This window comes from Corythoichthys intestinalis, chromosome 13 (genome assembly GCF_030265065.1).
Source record: "Corythoichthys intestinalis isolate RoL2023-P3 chromosome 13, ASM3026506v1, whole genome shotgun sequence".
NCBI classification, from domain to species: domain Eukaryota; kingdom Metazoa; phylum Chordata; class Actinopteri; order Syngnathiformes; family Syngnathidae; genus Corythoichthys; species Corythoichthys intestinalis.
Genome location: NC_080407.1, coordinates 1,477,366 through 1,498,398, shown reverse-complemented (window position 1 = coordinate 1,498,398; position 21,033 = coordinate 1,477,366). Strand labels below are relative to the sequence as shown.

Sequence of the window (21,033 nt, the reverse complement as noted above, 5' to 3'; positions counted from 1 at the left end):
CTCTTTAGAAATGTTTATCGTAAGGGAAAAAAAAAAAAGTGTAATTGATATACGTCAACTCATTGGCCGCCACTGACAATGATAGCCGAACAAATGTTAATGCATGGACTCTACTCTACTTTCATTCTAAAGAGTCACATGATTTGACATGGTTCTCAATCTGGTATTCCTGTCACATATGTACGTTTTGATTTGCATGCGTTGATTTCCACAACGGCACCAAATAGCCTCAAGTGGATATTCTTCCCGCTTAATGTCAGCCAATTTGGGGCGATGACAACGGCGGCATAATTAAACACGCCGCTGCCTGTTTCTTGCACTTTTTTGCCAAGCAATCATGGCACGTTTTCACATCGAGACAAACACTGAGCGTTGGGCCGCACCCCCTCATTTGGTGCTTGAATTTACACTGAACACATATGCTACAAAAAGCCGTGGGGGAAATACGTAAGTAAAGTGGTATGAAAAATCATCTGAACATTTTGGAATTTCTCACTTTTCGGCATAAAATCCCCATCAAATGTGTCAAAATCAAACAGATGGAAAAACAGTGTCTGCTTTAACTATAACCACCCAAACATGTATAGGTTTTCATATTTTAATGAGCATAGCATGCAAACAATGACAGAAGGGGGCAAAATGAGTAAGTCAACACTGCCTAAGCAGACTTCAAGAGCAATTGAAACCAATTTTTACCAAACATTTTAAGTCAGGGGTTTGCCCAATCACTGATGTGTGGTTTAAAGCTGCCCTACCCACTATAAAACACACGCCTAGTAAAAATTGTCTTGATGGGAAGCATTGTCTGATGTGCATCATGGCTCTGTCAAAAGACCTGTCTGAAAACCTGCGATCAAGGATTGTTGATTTGTATAAAGCTGGGAAAGGATACAAAACCATCTCTAAAAGTCTGGATGGTCATCAATCGACAGTCAGAGAAGTTGTCTACAAATGGAGCGAGTTTGACACTGTTGCTTATCTCCCAAGTTTCAACTAGCAATAATCGTAGTGGCCGTCCATCAAAGAAGACTCCAAGAGTTCAGTGCAGAATACTCAAAGAGGTAAAAAAAGAACCCTAGATTGTCTGCTAAGGACTTACAGAAATCACTGGCACAGTCCAATATCTCTGTGCACGCATCAAATATATGTTAAACTATGGCCAAGAATAGTGTTCATGGGAGGAGGACTCCACGAATGAAGCCACTGCTGTCTAAAAAAACATTGTTGGTCGTTTAATGTTCGCAAAAAGGCACTTGGATACTCCACAGAAGTTATTTTGTGGACTGGTGAAACCAAAGTTGAATTGTTTGGGAGTAACACGCAGTGTCATGTGTGGAGGAAAAATGGAACAGCTCACCAACATCAATACCTCATCCTCAATGTAAAGCATGGTGGAGGAAGCATCATGATTTGGAGCTGTTTTGCTACCTCAGGGCCTGGACAATTTGCAGTCATTAATGAAAGAAAGTTTTGCAGGAAAACCAGAGGCCGTCTGTCAGACAGTTGAAGCTAAAAAGAAGATGGATGCTGTAACAAGACAATGATCCAAAACACAGAAGTAAATCAACTTCAGAATGGTTTCAGAAGAACTAAATACACGTTCTTGAGTGGCCAAATAAGTCCAGACTTGAACCCCACTGAGATGCTGTGCCCAGACGTCCCAGGAATCTGACTGAACTACAGCAGTTTTGTAGAGAAGAATGGGCCAAGATTAGTCCTGATCGATATGCCAGACTGATCTATAGCTATAGGAAGCGTCTGGTTGAAGTTATTGCTGCCAAAGGGGGGGCCACAAAATATTAAATGTGATGGTATACTTACTTATTTTTCCCCCTTCTGTCATTGTTTGCATACGATCCTCATTCAAATATGAAAACCTATGAATGTTTGGGTGGTTTTAGTTAAAGCAGACACTGTTTTTTCTTCTGTGTGATTTTGACAAAAATCAGATCACATACAGACCAAATTCCAAAAGGTTCAGATACTTTTTCATACCACTGTACATAAAAATACCAGTAGTAATAAAAGAGAATTAAATTGGAAAAACCCTTGGAAGGGGTTTACGCTACCTTTGCACATTGAAAAATAAAAGAACGCTTTCAATGACCTACTTTGCCACGCGTAAAAGTATTTAGCGGCGCCTGACTGGGACGCAGCCTCTGCGGACATCTCTCCGACGCTCGTGCAATTTTTCGTTTTGCTGATAGGCGATGCAACCATCTGTTTTTATCTCATTTGTCTGGATTTAATTGGCATCAGTTTTACGCTAATTAGCTTTAAACACTTGTTTAGCGCGACGTTGTAATGCATGAATAATAAAGTATAAATAAATATATCCAAAATAATAATAAATTATAGTCTAAATAGAAATATTAAAAAAAAAAAAAAAACATTAAAAAAATTTTTAAAAATAGTATCAATAAAGTAACAAACCAAACCTGTTTGGTTTGTTAACCCGCGGATTAACTAATGCAGTTAATTACATTAAATGTTAGTTAACATCAGAGCCATGAAAGAAAAAGTTGAGCCTTTTTTAAGAAAAATACCCTTTTTTAGTTGACCCTTTTTTTAACGCTACCTACCCATAAGTAGCATTCAAGTAGGGGTCTGCCATCTTAGGCACCACACAATTCGATTCGATTTTGATTCAGGGTGCAACAATTCCATGGTTGAAGGATAATCACGGTATTGACAATGATCACAATTATCAATGCGTCATACATTATTAATTAATAAAGTAGCCAAACAAATTCATGTCCATTAATTATTTAAAATATTCTAATGATTCAACAGGAACGATGGAAATATGCACAACAAAAATCTGCCCTTAAGCAGCTTTATTTGATTTGATTTTTTGACAAGACAGTGCAAAAACATGAAGCATTTCAAAGGCACTACTTATTTCTCAACATACCAGTACAACACAGCTGACCTTAAGCTGCTCTTTTTCACAAGAAGGTGCAAAAACATTAGCTGTTTGAAAGGCAGTACCTTATTTCTCACATTTACACTGCTGGAAATAATTCCACATTTTCTGGAAACAAACAAAGTGCCTTTACAGTAGAAATAAGACTATATTTAACCACTGTACTTTGTTTTCACAAATTTCTATTCTATTTAGCATGTTTGTAGTGTTACCGCTGTACTTAATCCTGGTTTTACACGTTTTACATCTGGAGTAACTTTTCTACACCACCAAACAACGCACAAATCGACACGTTAGCGAATTCGCTCATTAGCACAGCGTTCGGCGCTAACTAGTAACATCTCAAAAACAAAAACGAAGGCTAAACAGTACAAGAGGGTTCGTGTACTCACCTCTTATAGACGCACACGGGACTTAGCGACACACTAGGGACATTTTCCAATCAACATGACTTGAACCTACTGCTGGACAACTGAAAGGCAAAGAGCAACGAACTATCTCTCTTCCCCTCTCGCTCTAAAAAATAACTTGTGCACAGAAAAGGACTCAAAGCGCGACCCGGTGGTTGCCTGTCTCATACACAAATGCATTTTCGAGTCTTTTGAACAGGAGTAAATTTCTCCCTCCCGCAACCCGATTCAATGGCAACGAACAGCCAAACTGCACAGCCGAGCGCTGGCGGAAGACGACCGAGTGGATGCCAGGCGGCGGATGACTGAGTAGAACAATCGGTAGGACGTCCGGGATGCCAGGCGCTGGACGAACGACCTGGACCACTAGTGCAGCGGACGATGCCTTTTGAGTCCGTGCTGCTCCCGAGCAGAGCCTGCAGACTCAAAAAAATTCATCTTTATGAGACAGACGGTCATGAGGGAAAAGTTTAACCGGCTGTCGCGGCCAGAACAGCATCATCTTTCAGTTAGTTATATGTAAATAAATTGTTACTTTGCTACCAAAAGCTCTGTTTGTCTTGTTGTTTATCTTATTTTGTAAAAAGAAAACATTATTCAGATGTTTGGGATGTAACTAAAGCAAAAATAGCTGTGTATAGTAAGCCTGAAAGATATTTCGTTTAAACATCGCCATCACGATATGCGCATGTGCAATAGTCCCATCGTAAGGACGTGTGATATATATATATATATATATATATATATTTTCCAATCCACAAACCTTTGTTCTGCTTCATTCGCTCGCACAGCCTCTCTCACCCCCTTTCCCAGCTCTCAGTCACTGCGGCACTTGCTTATTAAAGTTAAGGATGGCTTTGATCTGGCCAAGGGCTGCAATCTGTCAATCATCGTTTAACTTGTTAAACAGTTTCTGCAAGGAAGCACGGGCTGGAATGAATGTGTGTGTCTGTGGACGGAGAATGTGGAGATGTTCGAGACATATAAAATAAACGCTAGAAGTGATTATGAGGAGTTTGTAATTTCTACATGTCAGTCCAAGAGTCATAGCCATGTTAGGTAAACAGAAGCATTTAATAAAGCCAAGCATTTCTCTACTACAGTACTTTATTCTTGTTTAAAAATGATTCAGTGGGACAGTTATGTTTAAAACTGATCATAATTATTACATTTGAAGTGCTTAAAAATAATTTATTAAAAGAAAAAAAATATATATATATATATGTATATATATGTATATATATATGTATATACGCATTTTTTAAAATCGTACTTTGGGGGAAAAATTGAGAAAAAGAACATGTCTTATATGTATCTCTTTCCAGTGCTAGATCTGTATAAATACATTGAGCACACACACACAAAAAAAAATGGGGGGGGTTTTGGGGGGTATGCACTACTTTGTGGGTTTTCACTTATCGCGGCGGGTTTTGGTCCCTATTAACAGCGAAAATCGATGGAATACTGTACACTGTGGTCATGATGAGTCATCCAAAGTCCTTCCAAACAGCTATTCAAGTCATCTAGTAAAAATTATTTAAAAAAAAAAATTTTTTTTTTTTTTTTAAATATTGCAATATAGTAGCGCAATATATCGCAAACCCCCAAAAAATCGCAGCAATAGTTTTTTCCAATATTGTTCAGGCCTAGTGTATAAGTCAGTTATGTTCGAAATGTATGTATCACAAAAAGCTCAATTCCTCCGTTTTTTTTTTTTTTTTAATCAAATTGGAAAATTGCTCAAACTAAGCTATTTTCTAATGCTGATTTCTACAGAATGGAAAAAAATATGAACTAACTTTTATCCTGCTGAAAAAAGAGAGTCTAATCTTTCTTTTGGTGGGTTCCATTTTTATATAGCAATAGAATAGAGTTTTCTGTGGGCCTTGAAAAATCAGTCAAAATCCAGTAAAACGGCCGGGAGCAAAGGGCCTTGCTCTGGTGAAAATGGCTGGGAGTGAATGAGTTGTGCATTACTTTGTCACTGGCAGACGTCCGATCCATTTGAACTGGGTGGCTGGCAGCGTCTATCGCCGTCAATGGCGGCCAGTGAGTTAAAGGAGTCGTCCGGTGAATTCTCCAGATAGCATCAATCAACGTGTCCCTCCAGGAGACGCAAATACCGACTTGGGAGTGGCGCTATGTCTCATTCTACCCGAAAGCGCTCGTTAGATGGAATTAATTACATTAATTAGTCAGGCCCGTCTGCCCTCAAGCTCAACCAGTGTTATTTAAAACATTCCTACATCCTTATTTGGAATTGGCTTGCCCTTGAATGGACTCCATCTTGAAATACTTTCATTTTTTTCTTTCAGCAAGCGCCGCCGTGAAGAACAGAACGACTCGGAGCGATCTGAACGTAAGTGTCGACGTTATTTTCTGAAATTTTTGGACTAAGGCTATCATCACACTATTGGGCAATGCCGTAGCCGTTCATATTGCACAAACGTAGTGACAAGAATGCATCCGTGACATCGCACGGGAGTAAGTATGGTCCATTTGCGAGGGATTAAGGTATTTTTTGCGCCTTTGTTTTTTGGCGAACAGTGCTGATGAATTTCATTATTTGTTGGTGAAGTACAAAATACAGATCGTATACGGATGAGCGTTTATTGTGCAAAAGCGTCTGATACATATCCCGTTTATGTCCACTTACTGCACGACAATATCAGATACGTACATGTCGCAGATGGGCAAAGAGATCGGAATTGACGTGCGGTGTGACCGTAGCTCAAGTCACACCTGAGTCACAGGTTCAGCCAATCTGTCGCTCTAAAAATAAGTGCAATTTATTGTCCAGAAAATATGGTAATTGTGTAAATCGGAGCAATTCCCAAAGTCCAACAGGGTTGTGATTGTATGTGTTACTGCCAGGCACAGAATGAGGAAATCCCACAGAGAGCGGCGAAGCTCATTGGACATGCAGACGTTGTTGTCCTGTTGCTCGCCATAATGAGATCTGGAGGCGTGCAATCTAATACGCGGCACGCAACACGGGGGGATCACGCGGCCTCTGCGCTCATTCACGTCGTCTTCTGTTTCCAGTTGGCTGATGTTTACCCATTTCAAACTGCAGCGTAGTGCATTTAGCTAGCCAATTTGACTGACTTTGAACTGTACTCTCACACCTGATCAGTCACGCCCTCCGTCTCTGATTGGTTGTTTTTTTTTTTTCCCCCCGCCGTCCTCCATCAATTTGAGTCCGATTGATTTGAAGCGTCACGTCTCGGTCCGTCGGCCGCTCTTTGATGGTTGTCTTTGGCCACCGAGGTCGCAAATGACTAATTATCACTTTCTGCCGCGTCGGGGTCGCACTCCGGGCTGTCAGACGTGATTGATGTGCGGCGCTGGCCTCCCCCTCGTACCTACCGTCTCGTGGAACGCGCCTTCCATTAGCCCGTGTGTTAATTACGCTTAGTACCGTGGATTACAAGTGCTTTTAAGTCTTTGGCTGCCATTGACACTGCTGGACGTCCAATCCGTTTCAACCTCGTCTATCGCCGTCAGCGGCGCTGAACGAACAGCCTCCCATTTCGAATGGATCGGGTGTATACTAGTGATAAACGTATTGAAATGAACAATCTACGTCGATGTCTCACATTCCCGAAAACAACCCCGATCACAATACTGGTGGTCAGCGTCTCAAAATGAAAGCCGGCGTCTCTCCGTGCCCCCTTTTTTAATCTCGCCGCAACCGCTATTTCATTTCCTGCTCGGTTGGATGAATCGAGCCCATCTCGTGTCACTCTCGTGCGCTTTACATTCATAAGCCGCATGATGGCACCGGCTTGTGTCATCTCCCGCAGATAAACAAGCACCTGTGCTCGCCGTCTCCTTGTTTACGGATGCGAGGCGAGGAGAATTTCACATCTGCAACATTCATTCTGGTCGTCATTTTTCCGATACCTTTAACATATTGTCAGTTGTGCGTGATAACACGGATGGAGGTTCCTAGTAGCGGTGTGACAAAATATCGAAATGGTGATATATCGTGATACTTTGTATCCCGAAAGGTTATCGATATGCGCCTGCCAAGAATCGAGATATCGTTTTAAAAAAGATGTCAATGTCTGGAAAAAATAAAATAAAAAGGAACCAACAAGTTGCTACCAAAATCTTCCACCATAAAATTGTCTCGGTTAACTCGAAGGCTGCATTGACGGTGCTCGACGCCTAATCCATTTAGATTGGGAACGTTCTTTGATTCGAAACCAGAGCACTCAGTCATTCTGTCCGATTTTCGGGGCATTTACAGGTCATTTCCTGTTGAGTTTTAGTCACTGCCTACTGTGTTTGTTGCCAAAAAGCTCAATCTTGGTCTCATCTGACCAAAGCACACGGTCCCAATTGAAGCCTGGGACTGTGTGTATTTTTGTGTGAGACAAAGATTGAACTTTTTGGCAACAAACTCTCTAAGTGGGTCTGGCGTGCCACGAAACATGTGCATGCTGAAAAGCACCTCATACCCGCTGTGAAGTATGGGGGTGGGTCAGTGAAGCTGTGAGGCTGTTTCGCTTCCAAAGGCCCTGGGAACCTTGTTAGGGTGCATGGCATTAGATGTGTGCGAAATTTCCGATTCTTAGATTATTCGCGATTCGGCCGTGGAAGATTCAAGAACGATTCACAAACATCCAAATTCCGATGATTGAAATATGTCAAGTAAAGCGGAAGTAAAACACAGCGCGCCGTGTGGTCTTCGGGACGCAATGAGGAACGGAGCGAGAGTAGCTAAACATCATGCTTGTCATTACCCGGCCCCTCGGGTAATGCCAATGCTCAACTCACGGCTCTAGCTCAACTCATGCCGCGAGATAAAAATACAGCAACATACCTGACTGCTGCCGACAGCTGCTACAAAGTACGTCCACATAATGTTAAGGTAGATATCGTATTTATATAGGACTAGATGCAATATAGACTCTGTGGCGATAGCAGCACATGTACAGAAAGCTAGATGCGGGCGTTAGTAAACGGCCGCCATCTTAAAGCAGTAGACTTCCCTGCAAGGCTGTTGTAGCGAACCTTCCAAGCGAACCTAATTAACTTTGTATCTAAAATACTCCTAAAATCATTAAAATATCGACTTGAATCTATCTCTAAAATAGTTTTAAATTTTTCACGTCGAAAGTAGACAAAAGGGAAATTATGAAATAACAGGAGCAATTTAAACAACTTTAACGGTTGATTCACATTATATTAATTGAATGTAGTTTATGTTAGGGTGTGCGACGAGAGAGGGATCCAAATGCAGACAAGCAGGGGTTGTGGCGAATAATATTTTATTGGCGAGCACAAACAATAACGTGGCTGGCCTAAGTAGTTCTGCTCGGGGTAGCTGAGCCGACGCGGGGTGTGGAAGCTCGGAAGAAAGGCAGGCGTGGGATCCGATAGGGGCGCGCAAAGTCAGGACCTGGGGCGAGAAGAGAAAAGTCGTGAGCCGGAGATCAGATAAATAATTAAGTACGCGAGATGCAACTGACGTGGTAAACAGACTAGTTGATCGGGCGACGAGGTGGTGGCGTCCACTGGCTTATGAAGATGGCTGATTGTCATTGCCAGCAGCTTGTGGTTTTAACTGTTAACTTGATACTGAAATAGTCGTTTATTTAAGCCTGCGAGGCTTTTTTTTTTTTTTTTTTTTTTTTTTTTACAGTTTTTGTAACTAATGTACAAAACATTAGCAGCCAATAGCGGGGGGAGGGGGTGTTATCAATAATCGATTTATAATCGAATCGTAGCCTCTGAATCGTAATCGTAATCGAACCATTAGGTGCCCAAAGATTCCCACCTCTACATGGCATCATGAAGGCTTTGGACATTTGAAATCAAAATCTGTTGCCCTCTGCCCGAAAGCTGAAGATGGGTCGTCACTGGGTCTTTCAGCAAGACAATGACCCTAAACATATGGCCAAATCTACACAGAAATGGTTCACCAGACACAAAATCAAGCTCCTCCCATGGCCATCTCAGTCCCCAGACCTTGTTTTGTTGGCGAAAGGGGGTTGTACAAAGCATTAACAGCAGGGGTGCTAATAATTGTGACACACATTATTTGATGTCAAATATTTTTTTCTTTATGTGGGATTTTTTTCCCCACTGAATGAATGCACTTGTATTGAAGGTTGGATTTTTCTCTTTTTTTTTCCATATTATTTTTGAATTTAAAAAAAATATTAGAAGCTTAAAAAAACACATCTTTTTCAGGGGTGCCAATAACTATGGAGGGCACTGTATTTATTTGAGTGATTCCCAGGTCACTTTATGTTCTATAACTCAAAATAAACGGGAAGTGACCCATGAAATACCCCAAATTCAACAGAAAGTAACTGAAAATGACCTTAAATGGCCCGAAATGACCTCATTGCCTGGCATTAACTGCCAGTGACGGCCATAGACGTTCAATCCATTTGAAGTGGGAGGGATGGCAGCATTCGCTGCCACCCTCCCACTTCAAATGGATTGGACGTCTACTAGTAATAAACTCATTCCAATTCACAGCAGAAGCTTGTTTTTCTGTTTATTAGTTGTTTGTCGGATATCCTAGAATGATTTCCTGACAAATGTATTGATAATCGTTGTATCACCATATCGTCAGATCATTGTTATCGTGAGCTTTGTATGGCAAATTGTATCATATCGTGAGGTACCAAGAGGCTCAAGATGAGCTCACAATGTGGCGTTGAGTGTCGCGCGGTATCCTTACCGATACGGCATTACGCTGTACCGTCGCGATCATATATTTTTACACCCCTCGGTCCTCGTGTCCCGCCGGAGGCCGCCGTCACCTCCGCTGTTCACGAAGCATCAAGGCGTGACGCCAACGAGGCCAGTGAGGACAAGGCTCGTCCTCGGGGACGGTCGGTCCCCTCGTCCGCCGACCCCCACCCCGACTCCCTCGCGGTTTTCTGACGGGGCCTCTGTGAGCCAAAGCGTCTCGGACACATTGCGGTCGCCTTGAGCTGGAGGAGATATGACAAATACAAAAGGTCGACCCCGCTCGCCTCGGCCGCCGCACGACACCCGACGCCGGTCTAGGCTCAGCTCGCTTGCTACGATAGCTTGCGACCTTCAGTTGTTCTTAATGCGGCGGATGCTGCTTTAACTCATTGGCTGTCTTTGAAAGTAATAGATGTCTAGTCCGTTTGAACTAGGAGGGGAGCTAGGATAGATGGCCAACCATCCCACTCCAAATGGATTGGACGTGAATCGCCGTCAAAAAAGCATTTCAGTCTTAAGCTGCTCTCATGAGCTTTTAGTCAGCCTATTTGACTCCTGAGGCAAAGACGTGTAGACCGATGTATCCAGGCGGGCGGGCAAGCGACCAATTAAATTAACATGTCAATTAAAAAAAAAAAAAAAAGGCTTCCATTGACGGTGCTCGACACCTAATCCATTTAGACTGGGAACTAGGGCTGCAGCTATCGACTATTTTACTAATCGAGTATTCGACTGAAAATTCTATCAATTAATCGAGTAATCTGAATAAACATTTTTTTTTATAGGTAAGGAGCAATCATAAATATACATGAGAAAACAAGACATGTCATCTAATACTGAACCATTTTCAGTCAATCAATGTCTTTATTTTCGATTGTTGAAAACCGCCAACAATTGCATCTCAGAAGTGACCTGGAAAAAAAAAAACTTTTTTACTATTTTCACTCAAAAACCTCTAGATCTTATTAAAAAAAAAAAAAATTCATACCTAAAAATTTAATTACGCTTGATAACACACTAGGGCTGCAGCTATCGATTATTTTAGTCGTCGATTAATCGATGAACTAGTTAGTTCGAATAATCGAGTAATCGGACAAGAAACATGAAAAATTAAAATACCTGAGCTGGGCCTCAAACGGTATAAAAAAAATATATAAATAAGGATTTATGTACAACAAAAGAACAATTGGCTAATATACATAGCAAAAGTCCACTAGCTTAAATGCTTTAAAATGCTAACTTTTTTTTTTTTTAACAATGATCTTAACAAATGGTTCAGACACATATTCCCACAAAAACGCTAAATATACCCATAAACTAAATTACGAATTAAAAAAAAACATTAGCTCAAACAAAAACTCAAGCTTATGTTGGTTTTAACATGGAGCAGCTGGATTCTGCCATGTGAAATGAGGCAGACTAGAGGGCAGTGTATCCACTCAAATCAATAAAACTGAATGCAAACACTTTCAAAATAAACCATCACAACGCCACTTTAATTAAACGAATACTCGAAGCAGAAAAATGTATTCAAATCTTTTTTTTTTTTCTAATCGAATACTCAAATTGGATTAAACGTTGCAGCACTACTCTCAACAAATAGTTCCGACACATATTCCAACAAAAATTGGCTAAATATACCTTCAAACTAAATCACAAATGCATTAAAAAACATCAGCTCAAACAAAAACCTAGCTTATGTTGGTCTTAACAGGGAGCAGCTGGATTTGGCCATGTAAAATGAGGCGGCTAGAGGGCAGTGTATCCACCCAAATCAATAAAACTAAATGCAAACACTTTCAAAAACAAACCGTTACAACGCCATTTTAATTAAATGAATACTGGAAGAAGCAAAATTTAATTTGAATCTTTTTTTCTAATCGAATACTCGAGGTAATCGATTAATCGTTGCAGCACTACTGGGAACGTTCGTTCATTCAAAACCAGAGCATTCACAGTCATTCAGTCCGATTTTCGGGGCATTTCCAGGTCACTTGCTTGTCATTTTAGGTCATTTACAGGTCATTTCCTGTTGAGTTTGAGTCAAGTAGTAAGTAGGAAGTAACTGAAAATCAACAGGTAAATAACCTTAAATGGCCCAAAACTACTCATTGCCTGGCAATGGCTGCCACTGACGGCCATAGACGTTCAATCCGTTTGAAGTGGGAGGGATGGCTGCGAATGAACGCCACCCTCCCACTTCAAACGGATTGGACGTCTACTAGTGATAAACTCATTCCAATTCACACCAGAAGCTTGTTTTCTGTTTATTAGTTTTTTATAGAATATCCTAGTATGAATGAATGGTTTGGTTTTTTTGTTCTTGAAACTTGTTGAGAGGCTGGTGCCGGGGCGCGCTTTTTTTCATACGGCGCCCAGTCGCAGCAAAGCAAAAGAACAACCTTGAACGGTCGGACAATTGGGGAGGGAGGGAATACGTTCTAAACCGCTCATTACCTGGTGGATACAGTGACTATTCAAAATGATCGACTATTTTCACGTCTCTACTTTTCGGTCGCTTTCGTGAGCCGATTAACACCAGGAGGTGACTACAAGTGCCATCGTGATCAGAATCCCGAGCCCAAAGCGCCCAGATGCTCGTTTAATGTGGCGTTGGCTGCCGATCAACTGAAAAAAAATTGAACACGAGCGCGTAATTCATGTTGTCTGTTTGCGCCGTTTCTACAGCGGCCAACCTTCTGCCTGTGCGGCCCTCTCTTAACGTGACCCACCTCCCTTTTGGTTTCCCCAACCTAACGGCGAAACGGGCCTTTTGAAAATCGACCGGTGACGATTAGCCCGACGTGAGACTTCAGAGCCGCGAGCGTCACGCCGGCGCCGGTTGCCACGGCAACTGAAAATCCGCGGTTATTTCGGCAAAGCGCGTCAGGTTTCTCACACCTTCCGAGAATAAACCCGCGAACCGCGTCGCCCGACCGCAGATGTGAGCGACGCTGACGACGGGCGGCTGACAACCGCTCGGCGTCGGCTACGCGTTTTAGAACCGGCTATTTGCTAATCGCTGCGACATTTTGCTGCTTGAAATTGTGGTAAAATGGCATGTTAGGCCAAAAGTATTTCATTTATGAAATAACACTGAAGCAGATACAACAGTAGGAAGGTTGTTGATGTGTTTCTTTAGTTCCAGTAGCTACGTTTACACGGACACGTTTATTCAGATTGAAAGCCTGATCGGAATAAAAATGCTTCGTGTACACGCCCCATTCAGATTATTTTATTCCCAACGAGAGGGGTAGTTTATGTCCATCGATAATATGATTGGCACGCGTGAAAAACACTTATTCCAAAGTTCCAGAGCAAACGGTCATCATGAGTTTAGTGTCATCGAAAACAATGCATCCGATCATAATTTTAACCCGAATAGGTTTGCATAGGGAAGGTAGGGACATAACACTGGCAACTTTTCAGGATGCTCCCCACCAACTTTTAAGCAACCATATTTCATTATACAGTTAGACCAGTGCTTCTCAATTATTTTCTGTTACGCCCCCCCAAGGAAGACGTAAATGTTTCGCGCCCCCCCCCCAACTCTCTGCCGCCACTGTAAATAGTATCATTCGTCTATATTACTATTATAAGTACGCCTCAGCCTAACATTGTGTCCTTTTTTTTTCTATTAAAGAAAAAAAGTAACATAGATCAACTTATAATAAAGTATAACTTTTTTAACATTGTGTTGCTTGTAACAGAAAAGACTTAACGCGCATCAATTTGCCTGAAGTTAAAAAAAAAAAAAGTCACATCCAAACTGTAAAAATACACTCAAGGTACATTTTTGACCATTTGATACTGAAAAATAAAATGTAATAAAATCAGTAAATAATAACAAATTCAAATTGATTAGAAACATTTACTCTTCAGGACAACATGCCAAAAAATTTGACCGAAAAAAAACAAAACTGAATAGAAGGGGGGGGGGAGGTCTTTGGACAGAGGGAAAGTTTTTATTTTCGCTGATTCACCACAGTGCTCACTGGTTTACTGATATAACACTGACAAAGCGGGACGATTGTGACAATTGGCAATATTCGGCACATTTTCGCTGAAAAACAAGCGGCTTATCAATGAGATTGAGGTCTAATGTCTTTAAGTGGCGTCTTAACTGATTTGGCTTCTCCGCTATAATCATTTTTAGACTCAGTAAACAGTGGTCTTTCCTCATTTCCCACTATATTAAAAGTCAAAGGCAAACGGCCCGGAAAAAGCGCATTCTCGGCGGCAGAGGGAGAACCGTAGGTGAGGGCGGTGGTCGTGACGATCCCAAGCCGAAAACGGCACTTCTCGGCCGGACACGTGAGAACCGAAGAAAACAGTGGGTCGCTGCGTGAGTCCAGCTCTGCATGAGTCTCTTCCGTGTGCTCTTGCTTACTTCAAAAATACTGCACGCACTTTGAAAATGAGAGCGCCACTGCCACCCACGGAGTGGATGTGCAAGTACACTTTATTCTAGTACGGCAAAAAAAAAACAAAAAAAAAAAAAGCATGTTCCCCGAGGTCACTCGCGCCCCCCCTGGCATCGCTCTGCGCCCCCCTGGGGGGGCGCGCCCCACCATTTGAGAAGTACTGAGTTAGACAAATAAGTATCTAGTCAACCACCAATTGTGCAAGTTCTCCTACTTGAAAAGATTAGAGAGGCCTGTAATTGTCAACATGGGTAAACCTCAACCATGAGAGACAGAATGTGAAAAAAAAACAAACAAACAGAAAATAACATTGTTTGATTTTTAAAGAATTTATCTGCAAATCATGGTGGAAAATAAGTATTTGGTCACCTACAAACAAGCAAGCAAGATTTCTGGCTGTCAAAGAGGTCTAACTTCTTCTTACGAGATCTAACGAGGCTCCACTCGTTACATGTGTTAATGGCACCTGTTTTAACTCATCAGTATAAAAGACACCTGTCCACAATCTCAGTCAGTCACACTCCAAACTCCACCATGGCCAAGACCAAAGAGCTGTCGAAGGACACCAGAGACAAAATTGTAGACCTGCACCAGGCTGGGAAGACCGAATCTGCAATAGATAAAACGCTTGGTGTAAAGAAATCAACTGTGAGAGCATTTATTAGAAAATGGAAGACATACAAGACCACTGATAATCTCCCTCGATCTGGGGCTCCATGTAAGAGCTCACCTCGTGGCGTCAAAATGATAACAAGAACGGTGAGCAAAAAAATCCCAGAACCACACGCGGGGACCTAGTGAATGATCTACAGAGAGCAGTAACAAAGGTTACTATCAGTAACACAATGCACTGCCAGGGACTCAAATCTTGCACTGTCAGACGTGCCCCCCTGCTGAATACACGTCCAAGCCCGTCTGCGGCTCGCTAGAGAGCATTTGGATGACCTAGAAGAGGACTGGGAGAATGTGTTATGGTCAGATGAAACCAAAATAGAACTTTTTGGTAGAAACACAGGTTCTCGTGTTTGGAGGAGAAAGAATACTGAATTGCATCCGAAGAACACCATACCCCCTGTGAAGCACGGGGGTGGAAACATCATGCTTTGGGGCTGTTTTTCTGCAAAGGGATCAGGACAACTGATCTGTGTAAAGGAAAGAATGAATGGGGCCATGTATCGAGAGATTTTGAGTGAAAATCTTCCCTCAGCAAGGGCATTGAAGATGAGACGTGGCTGGGTATTTCATCATAACAATGTTCCCAAACACACAGCCAGGGCAACAAAGGAGTGGCTTCGTAAGAAACATTTCAAGGTCCTGGAGTGGCTTAGCCGGTCTCCAGATCTCAACCCCATAGAAATTCTGTGGAGGGAGTTGAAAGTCCGTGTTGCCCGACGACAGCCCCAAAATATCAATGCTCTAGAGGAGATCTGCATGGAGGAATGGCAAAATGCCAAAATAACAGCAAAAGTGTGTGAAAGCTTGTGAAGAGTTACAGAAAATGTTTGGCCTCCGTTATTGCATTGCCAACAAAGGGTACATAACAAAGTATTGAGATGAACTTTTGGTATTGACCAAATACTTATTTTCCACCATGATTTGCAAATAAATTCATTAAAAATCAAACAATGTGATTTTCTGTTTTTTTTTTTTCACATTATGTCTCTCATGGTTGAAGTTTACCCATGTTGACAATGCCATTGTACTGACTGGTGAAACACAGCACAAGCATAGCACATTGGTTGTTCAAAAGATTACCATAAACTGACAATATTTACGGTAATAATATGATTTGACAACTTCTCCAACTTACCAGAATCTAGGAGAAAACAAAACAGATGTGACTTTTCTTTTAAAGGCTGCTGTATAACTTGCTCGTTTCATCATGACGAATAAATGTTTCTTCCATGGATTGATACGGTAAAATGAAAGTGAGAACGTAAGTCGGAAATCCGTGAGAGCTCATCGCTGTCGACACGACAGTAACAGTAGGAACTATTGTTATTTGGGTTTGAGTTTCCCGAGGGACAGATATAGTTGACGGACGCACTCAGGAAGTCTGTTGTTACGTTTGTTATGGTCCGAGTTGCGGAGCTGCAATAAACGTTGACTCAAATGAGTTCAAGAAACTAAATTCTGTGCTTTATGAAGAGTGAAAAAAGCAGAATTTAACACAGATGAAATCATTCGGCCGATCAGAGTGAAGTATTACCGAAACAAAATGGTGACGTCACGTAACGTAATGGTCGGCAACGGATCGCCGCGTACGTTTCTTCAACACAACGAGGCCGTGTCAATGAACAAAAATCAGTTTATATATATTTCTGTCTCCATCCATGTACCCGTTTATAATGCGCACCAAGATTTTACAAGTTGATTTTGGGGGGGGGAAAGTGCGCGTTATATTCGGGAAATTACGGTAATTGAATCTAGTTTAAAGCTGCTGAGGACTTGAGTATTTTATTTACTGTTTTGAACTGTTAACTAGTCATTTATTTAAGCCTGAGAGACTTTTTTTGTACAATTTTTGTAACTAATGTACCAATCATTAAAAACAGCTAATAGCTTGGGGGGTTGTCATTAATAATTGAATTATAATCGAATCGTAGCCTCTGAATCGTAATCATAATGGAATCGTTAGGTGCCCAAAGATTCCCACCTCTAAGCACGACACCGCGCAACCTGCAGCGTGCCGGCTTTTGATGCGAGAGCTTCTTTGTAGCCTACAATGAGCAAAACGAAAAGCCGACGCCGGCCCGGCCTCTTTGCCGATTAGTGACCGCCGGAGCTTTGTGACCTCGGAGCGACCTCCAAACATGACGTCCAAATTGCCACTCTTCTCTCCCGCGACCCTTGCAGTAACTCCCGAACACCTTCCTAACACTTTTTTTATGAAAGGTTACGGACCCGTCTTCTCATAATACGCCCTCGTGAAATCAAAACAGAAAAAATACTGGCAGATCTAACACAGGTGCATCCGGCTCTTTGGATGCTGTCGCCATAGAGACGACCCCCCCCCTCATTCGCAACCCGCGCCGCCCCCCTCGCTGGCCTAGTTTGGCTCGTTACGTAAGAAAAAAATAGTCGCTCGAGTGAAATGCAACGCTCACGATGTAGCGATACAACAATTACCGATACACAGGTCAGGAAAACAATGATTAACTCATTGGCTGGCATTGACGGCGTCGGACGTCCGATCCATGATGACCAGGAGGGCTAGCAGCAGTCACTTGAAGACCCCAGCCAAATTAGATTGGTCGTCCTTAACCGTCAATGGCAGTGAAACATTATCCGACGTTAGCTATCCTAGTTAAACAGATTTCACGCCGTCTTGTACCCATTTTACTTCGCTTCCCGGTCACCGAACTCCGACGGGAGCCTAATCTCGTTTGCTCAGGGTCGACTCGGAGAGATTTGCGAGCGCCGCGGCGATAAGGCCGAGGACGGTAGCGTCCAAGAGCGGCGCTACCGAGTGCAGTTAGCCTTGGAAATCTCAATGATTTGAAGTGAGTAATGACTGTGGGCCGAACGTCAATGGCGGCCACCGATTCACACGGCGACAAATTTCAAACAAATCGCGGCTAGCAACTTTCACGTTTCGATAACTAAAATGGTCTCTGTCGAATCGTTCAAGGTCAGGCCGCTCCGCCGCGTGCCCCCATTTCCGTCTAGATTACCGCAGTAATATCTCTCCTGTGGAGTGCGCCCCCCCACCTCTCGATCCAAAGATTGCCTCTTCTCCGTGCGATTACGTAAGCCGAGCTGGCCGAAGACGGGAATTCTCCACCGGGAATGACATTTAGCGATAGCACGTCACGGCGAAGGGGGTCGCTGGCGCGCTCCCCTTGTCATCCTCCTTGTTTTTTTTTTTTTCTTGCGGAAAGTGGCACGGGGTGGCGAGCAGAAGGCTCGGAGGAGAAAATGTGAAAACACAGCAGGAATGGAGAGAGAGAGAGCAGGAGCCGAGCTGCAGATGGCGGCTGAGAGGCAGATATTCTGACGCGCGCATATTTAGCGGCGCATTTTTTAACTCCTCGGCTGCCGTTGACGAGACGTGTCGTACCTAACTATTTATGTCACAGTTGTCCCATTTATACGATGCAAATTTCCAATAAATCATTTCTCCACTTATTTAATTCTAGTAAGCTGCTACTTTTTTCCCCCCTGCTTGGAACACTGCGTCTTAGTTTTCTTTATGTGCACGCGGCTTATGCTCAGGTGCACTATTGAGGGGGAAAAAGAAAACTAAAAAAATCAACACTAAGAATTTATAACCTATGAGGTAATAATAACACTGGTGTTTTTTTTTTTTTATACCGTATTTTTCGGACATTAAGTCGCACCTGAGTATAAGTCGCACCAGCCATAGAATGCCCAACGAAGAGGAAAAAAACTTATATAAGTCGCACCGGAGTACAGGTCACTTTTTGGGGGGAAATTTTCTCGATAAATAAATATACAAATACAATAGAGAACAACATGAGGAATAGGTGTACAGTATGATGTTACATGATGCATGAACAACGAAATGCAAATATACTGTCTTCACCAGGACGCTACGGCTCGGTCCTGGCTATACAGCGAGCTAAACTCCCAAATGACGATGCTGGATGTCCGTATAATTTGCTGATTCAATTTCGTCCTTGATACCAAACAGGTTCGCATCAATGTAAATAAATGATAATTAGGTGCTATTACAGCAATGATAGAAATGGTTAGCATGCGTTCGCTAGCATTAGCACATCGTTCAAACAACCACACAACTGGCTCTAAGTGTCCGATCGTGGGTGGAAAACACACAACAACAACAGAAAAGACGATACACACAGGCGTTGCCTCTGTAGAGATATTTTACAAGCATAAACAATGAACGTAGGTTCGCAGCCGTGCTTCTCTCTCGCTAACTCGCTCACTCAGTCAGAGCTACGTAGCTGTCGATCTTCTTCTGGAGGTTGAGCACTCTTCTTCGCTTAAACAACTACGGTACATATTTTATTAAATTTAATAACATTAAAATTAGGGCTGTCAAAATTATCGCGTTAACGGGCGGTAATTAATTTTTTCAAATAATCAGAAAATATTTGACGCAGTTAACGCACATGCCCCGCTTAAACAGATTAAAATGACAGCACAGTGCAATCTCCACTCGTTACTTGTGTTTTTTGGAGTCTTGTCGCCCTCTGCTGGCGCTTGGGTGCGACTGATTTTATGGGTTTCAGCACCCATGAGCATTGTGTAATTATTGACATCAACAATGGCGGGCTACTAGTTTATTTTTTGATTGAAAATTTGAAAATTTTATTAAAACGAAAACATGAAGAGGGGTTTTAATATAAAATTTCTATAACTTGTACTAACATTTATCTTTTAAGAACTACAAGTCTTTCTATCCATGGATCGCTTTAACAGAATGTTCATAATGTTAATGCCATCTTGTTGATTTATTGTTATAATAAACAAATACTTATGTACCATATGTTGAATGTACAGTGCCTTGCAAAAGTATTCGGCCCCCTTGAACCTTGCAACCTTTCGCCACATTTCAGGCTTCAAACATAAAGATATAAAATTTTAATTTTTTGTCAAGAATCAACAACAAGTGGGACACAATCGTGAAGTGGAACAAAATTTATTGGATAATTGAAACTTTTTTAACAAATAAAAAACTGAAAAGTGGGGCGTGCAATATTATTCGGCCCCCTTGCGTTAATACTTCGTAGCGCCACCTTTTGCTCCAATTACAGCTGCAAGTCGCTTGGGGTATGTTTCTATCAGTTTTGCACATCGAGAGACTGACATTCTTGCTCGTTCTTCCTTGCAAAACAGCTCGAGCTCAGTGAGGTTGGATGGAGAGTGTTTGTGAACAGCAGTCTTCAGCTCTTTCCACAGATTCTCCATTGGATTCAGGTCTGGACTTTGACTTGGCCATTCTAACACCTGGATACGTTTATTTTTGAACCATTCCATTGTAGATTTGGCTTTATGTTTTGGATCATTGTCCTGTTGGAAGATAAATCTCCGTCCCAGTCTCAGGTCTTGTGCAGATACCAACAGGTTTTCTTCCAGAATGTTCCTGTATTTGGCTGCATCCATCTTCCCGTCAATTTTAACCATCTTCCCTGTCCCTGCTGAAGAAAAGCAGGCCCAAACCATGATGCTGCCACCACCATGTTTGACAGTGGGGATGGTGTGTTCAGGGTGATGAGCTGTGTTGCTTTTACGCCAAACATATCGTTTTGCATTGTGGCCAAAAAGTTCAATTTTGGTTTCATCTGACCAGAGCACCTTCTTCCACATGTTTGGTGTGTCTCCCAGGTGGCTTGTGGCAAACTTTAAACCAGACTTTTTATGGATATCTTTGAGAAATGGCTTTCTTCTTGCCACTCTTCCATAAAGGCCAGATTTGTGCAGTGTACGACTGATTGTTGTCCTATGGACAGACTCTCCCACCTCAGCTGTAGATCTCTGCAGTTCATCCAAAGTGATCATGGGCCTCTTGGCTGCATCTCTGATCAGTTTTCTCCTTGTTTGAGAAGAAAGTTTGGAAGGACGGCCGGGT

At 42.2% G+C, this 21,033-nt stretch overlaps 1 protein-coding gene across 2 annotated transcripts in view; it reads left to right on the top strand.

The window, feature by feature from the left end:
- The first annotated feature begins 5,676 nt into the window (after positions 1–5,676).
- Positions 5,677–21,033, top strand: part of syt1a (synaptotagmin Ia) — an 83,973-nt gene continuing 68,616 nt past the window's right edge. Inside the window, exon 1 of one of the 2 annotated variants that reach the window (XM_057853777.1) lies at positions 5,677–5,695. The gene's annotated coding sequence lies outside the window, so the exon portion shown is untranslated. The remainder of the gene's footprint in view (positions 5,696–21,033) is intronic. The other variant, XM_057853778.1, reaches the window with a different exon arrangement.